The sequence below is a fragment of the Callorhinchus milii genome, unplaced genomic scaffold (assembly GCF_018977255.1).
Source record: "Callorhinchus milii isolate IMCB2004 unplaced genomic scaffold, IMCB_Cmil_1.0 Scaffold15, whole genome shotgun sequence".
Taxonomy (NCBI): Eukaryota; Metazoa; Chordata; class Chondrichthyes; order Chimaeriformes; family Callorhinchidae; genus Callorhinchus; species Callorhinchus milii.
The window spans coordinates 695,787-705,060 of record NW_024704756.1 but is presented as its reverse complement, the minus strand read 5'-3'; positions in this window follow the sequence as shown (position 1 = coordinate 705,060).

The window sequence follows — 9,274 nt, the reverse complement described above, 5'->3', positions numbered from 1 at the left end:
ACACAACACTTGGAGACATGTTATGAAAGTCTTACTCCCCTTTGGGGTATTATAGTAATAGATTAATCCTCCGCTTCTCAGACCAGGAAGATGATGTACTGTAAAGTGCAGTGACCATGTACTTTGTAGGTGAATGCGCCAGCCAATTTGCGTACAGCCAGGTCCCACAAAGATTGAAACAAGTGAATGACTAATTTTATTTGGGTAATTATTGGCCAGAATATCAAGAGCAGGCAGATGGGAACTCAGCTAATCCTCTCAGCGTAAACACACTGCCTCCAGCAATATAACACACCCCAGCACTGCAATGGAGTATTAGCATAAATTATATCAATTCTAATGTAGGACTTGAACCCACAAACATCTGACTTAGATGCGAGACTGCATGAGCCAGACTGCATGCTGACCACGACACTAGACCTCTTCCTGCACAATTCCTGGGTTGTTGGAGCCCTGGGAATAGGGGTGAGAAAGGATAGTAGTCGGTGATCTGAAGGAACAGGTGACTTACACACAGCAATGACTCTCCTGAGCTCAGTGTCAAGGTGGTCGAAAAGGAGAGAAAGGAGATGCTGCATACATCACAAGATCACACACAACATTGGTTCGGAGGTTTGGATGGAGAAGATGCTTTGGCCATTGGATCTCATCCCTCTAGAGTACCCACCCTCTAAACACCATCAGGAAGTTTAGGCTCCTCACAGCCAATTTGAACTGTTAACATCTGGAAAACAGTCGACAAAACAGCTGGTCACATAAGACTTGCACATTCTGCCCCATGTTGGCTGTCAGATTATTTTTATGCCGGTAATCTTCCACCGGGTACGGTGCAGCCCTAACACTCCCCTCAGCAGCAGGAGGATGACATATTTGCCCAAACTAAGAATCATTTATCTCCATCTGCAACAAGACTCTGGCCATCAATGCTGTCATCCTCGACGAGAACCTTGACATTATGGCCCTCATGAACCTGGATCACCCCAGGTGACACCTTCCCCCTCATGAGGCCACACCACCTGACTACACCTACCACCATGCCCCACTCCCCAACTGCCATGGTAGCAGGATGGCCCTTATCTCCAGGGCGTCACTTGCCCTATCCCCCTACTCCACAGGCTCATTCCCCTCTTTTGAACACATTACCCTCTGCCATCCCTCCCACCTCTCTCTAAAAATTCTCCTAATTTACCGCCCCCCAAAATCCTCCCCCAACCATCAACTCTGCCATCTCCACCCTCCTAGCCTCCCTGTGCCTCTGCTCCGACCGCCTCCATCACCCTAGGCGACTTCAACCTCCACTTCAACCTCTCTTGCTCCACCTCCTCAGACCTCTCCTCTCTCCTTTCCTCTCTCAACCTCTCCCTCCACATCCACTCTGCTACCCACACCCATGGCCACCCACTCGACCTGTTGATCACCCGGGGCCTCAGCATCTCAGACGTCACCATCAGCAGCAAGGCCATCTCTGACCACCATTTTATCTCCCTCAACTCCTATATCCCTCTCCCCACTACTTCCAAACCTACCACCACTTTCTACCACCCGTGTAAGATCTCCCCGCAATCCCTCTCTGCTGCCCTGGAATCCTCTGAACTCCTCCCCCTCTGGCTCACTTCTCGCACCAACTAATCCTCTGCGGTTACTCTTCTCCACAGCGCCCTCTCCAACACACTCAATGCCTTTGCCCCCTTTACCTCCCGAACTGCCTCCTATTCCCGATCCTCAATCTGGTTCACCAGCACCTCCGCTCGCTCAAGGGAGAGTGTGGACTGAGAACCCACTTGGCTCAAATCCGGCCTAATGGTCCACCGGCACATCTGGGAGGGGGAGGAGCTGGGGGGAGGGGGAGGAAGATGACCAAAGGCGCGGTTGAAAGGAAAGGTCTTCAGCAGAGACCTGGAAATAGGAAGGGAGGGAGCGAGGCAAAGGGGCTGAGGGAGGCAGTTCCAGAGCCTCGGGGCATAGTGGCTGAAGGCATGGCAGCCGAGGGTGGAGCAGAGGACTTGGCGGTCGAGGAGGAAGCCAGACCCGGAGGAACGAAGGCAATGGGTACTGTTTTGAGGAGAGAGGAGGTCAGAGAATTCGGGGGGTGCAGAGAAGTGCAGGGATTTGAATACAAGTGTGAGGATCCTACCCCCGCCCACACTCCGACAACTACCCATCCCTCCTTCCACAACTTTGAAACTGTCACCATCAACTTCAGGATCCTCACGCTCGTTTACAGGTCCCTTCATGCCCTGGCACCTCCCTAGCTCTTTGACCTACTTATTCCCCATGCCACCACCAGCCAACTCCACTTGGCTGGCTCCCTGTCCCCTACTTTCCATGCCATTGGCAGCCATACCATCAGTCAATGTGCCCCAGAACATTAGAACTCTCTCCCTCGTTCCCTCCCTCTTTCCATCTCCTTCCCCCTTTCCGCGTCACGCAATGCCTTCCTCTTCGGAATCACTTACAGTCACCTCCCCGCTTCCCCTGGCTCGGTGTCAGGCTTCGACACTGTTAAGTGCACCGAGTCCCGTTCCTGCTTGATGGGTGCTATATAACCTCAGGTTGTTGTCACTGTCATCAAATCCTTTTGAATGTGTACATGTGGTGCAAAAAAGAATTCTACACTGCCATCGCTCTCCGGGTGAAAAAGTTTTTCCTGAACTCAGTTCTGGATGTCCCAGTTCTGATTTTAAAACTAGGCCTCGTTTTCCAAAACCCCTGACCTCTGGAAATAATCTTTCCAGCTTCACCTTCTGGCCACTCTCCTGTCCAATGTCATCAACCTCTCCTTGTCAACTGGTTCAGTTCCAACCTTCCTAATAACAGCTGTCATCATCCCCATCCTGAAAAAACCTTCCCTGGACTCATCCCTACTCTCCGGCTACCGCCCCATCTCCAAGGTTCTGGAACGAGTCGTGGCGTCCCAGCTCTGCTCCTTTCTCTCTCACCATTCCCTCTTTGAACCCCTCCAATCCGGCTTCCGCGCTGCCCACAGCACGGAAACAGCCCTGGTCACAGTCACTAATGACATTCTGAACATCTGTGATCAGGACTCCCTCTGCCTCCTTGTCCTCCTCGACCTCTCTGCCGCCTTTGACACTGTCAACCACTCCATCCTCATACACTGCCTCTCCGCTTTACTCAATCTTCACGGACCTGCCCGTGCCTGGTTCGATTCCTATCTGTGGAGTCCTGTAGCTCAGTGGTTAGAGCACTCGCTTTGCAAGTGAGACATCTGGGTTCAATTCCCGGCAGGTTAGGTCAGGGCGAAACCTTGGGCAAGTTTCCTTACTCCACACAGAGCATAATAATAATCCCTCCAAAAAAAAACAATAATAAATTTTGCACACAGCAATGTCCCACAAACGACTGTTTGTGGGACATTGCTGTGTGCAATCGGCTGCCGGGTTTTGCCCACAAATATAATATAATATAACATCACCCGACTCCGCCACCACCTCACCCCTCAGGCCACTGAAACTCTTGCTCATGCTTTCATCACCTCCAGGCTCGACTACGCAAATGCCCCGCTTGTCGGCCTTCCCAACTCCTCCCTCCACTGCAGATAATCCAGATCTCTGCAGCCCATGTCCTCTCTCACAGCAAACTCCGTGACCCCATCTCCCCCACTCTCGCACGACTCCATTAGCTCCCTATCCTTCAGAGGATCCAGTTCAAAATCCTGCTCATCAACTACAAAACCTCAATGGTCTCTCCCCACCCTATCTCCCTGTGACCTCCTAACCACTTATCAACCTGCACGCTCCCTCCGCTCAACCGGCTCCAGCCTGCTCCATGAGTGGCGGGGCCCCCACGGGGTGCCGGAGCCACCACGGGGAGGTATGGCCACCACAGGGAGGTGGGGCCGCAATGGGGAGGTGGGGCCACCACGGGGAGGTGGGGCCACCATCGGGAGGCGGGGCCACCATGGGTCGGCGGGGCCACCATTGCGAGGTGGGGCCACCATGGGGAGGCGGGACAATTTGAGGATTACATTATAATGCAATGTTTGGGATCATAAAGTCCGCAGTGATGGTGAGAATGGAATTCCAATTAAACTCGGACACCTCTTAAGTCCTTAAAAATGTCCATCCCCGATACGTCCGGCTTAACCGGCTTCAACTGTATCTGCAGCATCTCACCCACCATGGGGAACCGGAGAGGGCGGGGGAAGTGCCTCAAGGCTGAGGTGGCTGAGCAGAGGGAGTGAGCAGTGGATTCGGGCAGGAGGAGATCAGAGATAAGGAGATGCCAACGAGGGGATGGATTTGTCGGTGAGGGTGAGGACCTTGAAATTGATCCACTGGGAGATAGGAAGCCAGTGGAGGCTGGCGAGGCCTGGGGTGATGGGCATAGAGTGAGAATGTGGGCACTGGAGTTTTGGATGAGTTGCAGCTTGTGAATGGGGGAGTTAGGGAGACCAGTGAGGAGTGTGTCGGGAAAGCGAGAGTGGGAGCCAGACACCAAGGCTGCACACTGGTACAGAGAGGTTAGAGGCCAGAGAGATTCAGGAGGTCAGAGCCAGAAGAGAGGAGACGTTGGCAGGAGCCGTGGAGGATGGCTTCCATCTTGATGTTGAGGTGCCATGGAGCGGATGGATTTGTAGATAGGGTTGAGGACCTTGATATCATATACTGTTAAGAGTAAATTTTGGCTCATCCAGATAACAATTAGACTTAAAATAATAATAAATAATAAGATCCTTGCATCTGATATAGCACTTTTCACACCTTTGAGACGTCTCAAAGCGCTTCACAGAAAATACTCTAAAGTGAATAGACTGTATATTTGTGGGCAAAATGCGGCAGCCAATTGCGCACAGCAATGTCCCCACGAACAGTCTTGGATTGAAATTACCAATTTATTATTGTTTTTTTTTCTTGAGGGATTATTTCCCTTCAAGTGCATTTTCTCATTCCAGGCAACATCACTGCTCAACCTCTCCTGTACTGCCTCCAGGAGCTCAACATCTTTCCCATAATGAGGAGTTCAAAACTCCACCGAGTGTCCAACTGTGCTCTTTTATGGTTACTCCAGAAACGTAACATTTCAGAGTGTCCAGAATTTGTCAAATCCTCAAACACAGCCTTAATTCTAAGGTCTGTTTTCCGTCAGTTTCTTTTAAAAACTACTGAAAACAAAGTTGAGGCAATTTCCCAAATCCTTGAGGCTCTGAAATGCGACATTAACAGTAAATCTGGACTCGGATGGAGTTGAACCAAATTATTCTGTCACCAATAGACTGATCAGTCGGTGCTCAATGTAGAGAATTCTCGGATAATTGACCCTCATACAAAAGCAGCTGATGGTGAAGTCCTGGTCCTTACCTGCAGTGGGTACTTGTTGGAACAACTCGATCAGTGAGATAGACTTTGCTGATAGTCACCGTCAACAGCGATATCCAGAGCGACTGTTGCTGCTGCTTCAGTCCCACCCGCACTGTGAGAGCTTTGTGCAAATATCTCCTGTCTCCAACTGCTCCACTCACACACCCAGTGACAGGGGAGGGCGGTCTCACAGAGAGGGTCCAGTGAGAATCCAGTGCAGCGCTGCCTCACTGGGTACCAGGCAGGGAGTCTGGGGGCAGGTTGTGGCTGTGAGGGCGTGGGGCCACCAGGGGGAGGCGGGGCCACCAGGGGGAGGTGGGGCCACCATGGGGAGGCGGGGCCACCATGGGGAGGCGGGGCCGCCATGGGGAGGCGGGGTCAACATGGGGAGGCGGGGCCCCATGGGGAGGCGGGGCCCCCATGGGGAGGCGTGTACACCATGGGGGGCGGGGCCCCCATGCGGAGGTTGGGGTCATCGTGGGGAGGCGGTGCCACCATGGGGAGGCGGGGCATCATGGGGAGGCGGGGCCCCCGTGGGGAGGCGGGGACACCGTGGGGAGGCGGGGACACCGTGGGAGGCGGGGACACCGTGGGGAGGCGGGGCCACCGTGGGGAGGCGGGGACACCGTGGGGAGGCGGGGCCCCTGTGGGGAGGCGGGGCCCCCGTGGGGAGGCGGGGACACCGTGGGGAGGCGGGGACACCGTGGGGAGGCGGGTTCCCCTTGGGGAGGCGGGGACACCGTGGGGAGGCGGGGACACCGTGGAGAGGCGGGGACACCGTGGGGAGGCGGGGACACCGTGGGGAGGCGGGGACACCGTGGGGAGGCGGGGACACCGTGGGGAGGCGGGGACACCGTGGGGAGGCGGGGCCACTGTGTGGAGGTGGGGACACCGTGGGGAGGCGGGGACATTTTGTTTGGTCAGCCGGGTGTCTGACATATACAGAATCTATCACCGTGCTCAGAGTGTCCACATCAATACATCCCACGTATGCACCAAACTTCCCCTGGAAATATCCGTACCCCTTCAGGGCACTCCCTTCCAGAGACTGTTAGGTGAAGGCTGGCAACGGTCAAGACTTGGGGTCTGCAAGAGTGTAAGTGGGAGGAGGAGTGGAGAGAGCTGCAAGTCACATACTAGGGGTGCGAGGCTTTTGGGGGCAATGTTGTATACATACAATAACATCTCCAGAGTGAGATGCAAGTGAATGACATCGCTGAGAGGGAGTGTGGTCCACTCGCTCCCTAATCATCGGTCGACTTCAACATTCTTAATTTTGCCCACGAACCCTTTCAAGCCCTGGATCTCCCTGCCTCCCCGACCTACTTACTGCTTACTCCACCACCTGCTGCCTCCGCTTGACTGGCTCCAGCCTCCTGCTTGCCCCGCATCCCCTCAGCTCCACCATCCACCACTCCATGCCACTGCACCCCGAAACTTTGGAAGTCGCTTCCATTTTGAAGATCTTCCATTTTGATGTACACATCGTCCGTTCCCCCAGTTCGCCTCAAGCTCTGCCTCTGTTAAGCCCTCGAGAGATGCTACCCCACAGGAAGGGCAAGCTATATAAATGCAAGTTGTTGCTGGACATTTCTGTGTACAATTTGGCCGCCACAATGGCGTACAAAGGCGCAGTCACTGCCCTCTGCAGCAATTGCCTGTGAAGCTCATTGTAACCGTTCAAATGTTATGTGAGGATTATAATTCTGATTAAAAGCGCACACTGTTATATTGTTAGATAATTGAAGTGACCAATTTATTAGTATTATTTTTGGAAGGAATTATTACCCCCAGAAAGGCCAATCGACTAACAACCGGGTTCCTACTTACTGCTCGGAAAGCAGAGGGGTGTGGAGTACGGCAACTTGCCCAACAATTGTAAGTGAAAAAGCATTGTGTTTTGCTTCACTGTGGATTTTGGAGTCACTGTCAGCGATGGGACAGGAAGCAAATGGAGAACTGTTCAGCCCAGTGAGAGAAGCCACAGGAATCTGTCATGTGATGATCACTGGGATTTCAATCCTGAGAAGGGAATTGGCACCACAGAGAGACCAAATGACTGTGTGTAACTGCCCCTGAGAACTGGGAGGGAGGGAGACAGCTACTGGGGGCCTTGGGTTATACCAGAGAGAGAGGGAGGCAGAGTCTGTGCCACATAAAAGGTGACTGAGCCCCAGAGCTCCCACACTCTGTAGGAGATCCAGGAAGCAGCTGGGCTGGGCTGGGGGGCAAAGCCTGAACCATGGGGGGCACAGAGCAGGAGAAAGGTTAGGGTGAAAGCTTGTAAGGTTACTGACTGGGGAGCCAAGTGCCTTTACCCCTCCGACACTGTGTAGAGATCGTGAGTGTGGTGTCGCTTTTGGGGCTGCTGAGGTTTCCCCCTCTGTGAGGAAGCCCCTGTGCTCTTCAACTGTATGTGTGTGTCAGTGTCTGTCTCAGTTACAGTAACTGGACGTTGTTGCTGCTGGACATGATGTGAGAAGCTGAGCTCTGGAGGAGACGTTGTCTTTCCAGTGACCCGGGACGTCTTTCCCACATGAAGGGCGCGATACAAGTATAACTTGTTGTTGTTGTTAGGGTCAGTGTGTACCAGGCAGCTGACCATGTAACTGACAAGTGAAAGGTGATAGACCTATTGTGAGGAAGGATTATTATTATCTCTTAAACTAGAGGTGACATCACACATTAAAGTGGCCGTCGCACATAGTGAGTAGATTTTCAAATAAAATACCAACCAAAGCTGCTTCACAAACTGTTGTTACTGTGTATTAAAAGTAGATATTAGGAGCTGGCTGAAGTATACTCTGTGAAGCGCTTTGACATGATAACGATGTGATAACAACAACAAAACTGAACTGATCGGAGGGTCTCATTAAGGGAGGGATAGGAGAGGAAGGAGTGAAGTTGGGAAGCAATGACTCCTTCAAGGACCTTGGAAAGAAAAGGGAGGTTGGAGATGTGCCAGTATTTAGAAAGGTTTTTTTCAGGATGGGCGGTGATTATAGCTGTTTTTAGGGGGATGGGAACCGTGCCAGATGATAGGGAGAGCGAAGATGGTGTCAGAGGGTAGAGGGACAAAGAGGTGGAGCTGGGAGGCAGGAAAAGGGCTGGGATTGGGGTCTTGTGGGCAGGTTTCATGCTGGATATGGTGGTGATGAGAGAGGAGGGGGAGACAGGTTTGAAGATGTGGAGGGAGGGATGGGTAAGGAGGTATGGGGAGAGGATGGGGAGGAAGTGGTGGTTGGGAGGGTGGAGCAGCTGATCGGATCCCCTCGACTTTGGATCGAGGAATCCAGCATCTCCTCACAGTCAGTTTGAGGAGAGTACGGGCGGGGCATGAGAGGATGGTCGGAGAAGCTGGTTGGTGGTGGAGAATAGGAGCCGAGGGTTGTCCTTTGCCTCCAAGATTATCTATGAGTAGAGATAGAGGGGCGAGTGTTCTAATCACTGAGCTACAGGACTCCATGTTACCAGCAGTTTCCTATGATAATACACACTGGTGAAATGCAAGTCTTAGGAGTTATCTTTGCTCAATATTTGTGAATAATTGGGACCTTTCTGGGAGCTGGGACTCTTCCACTCCTATTATATAGTCTCTGATTGGAAATGCCAACTGCACTGGGTGAGATGAATATCTGAGAGTTTATTTCATATCTATAGAGCACAGAGGAAATATGGGCTAAATAGTGGAAATCATAAATTAAATTAAAATTGAGTTTAATTATTTATTGTATCACAAACCTGTAAGAAATAATTGATATTGACGACTAACCTAATACAGAAACACAGAAATGTCGGCAAGTTAATCTCTTCATTGGTGTTCATTTAATATAAACATGAAGAATGACCATTGGTACATGTGCTGCGATAGAAATGATGTGAGTAAAATACACAGTAACTGTCCACACTGCAGCTGATTCTGTTTGTACAAGAGAGGAAATTCGAGCCATGGGGAT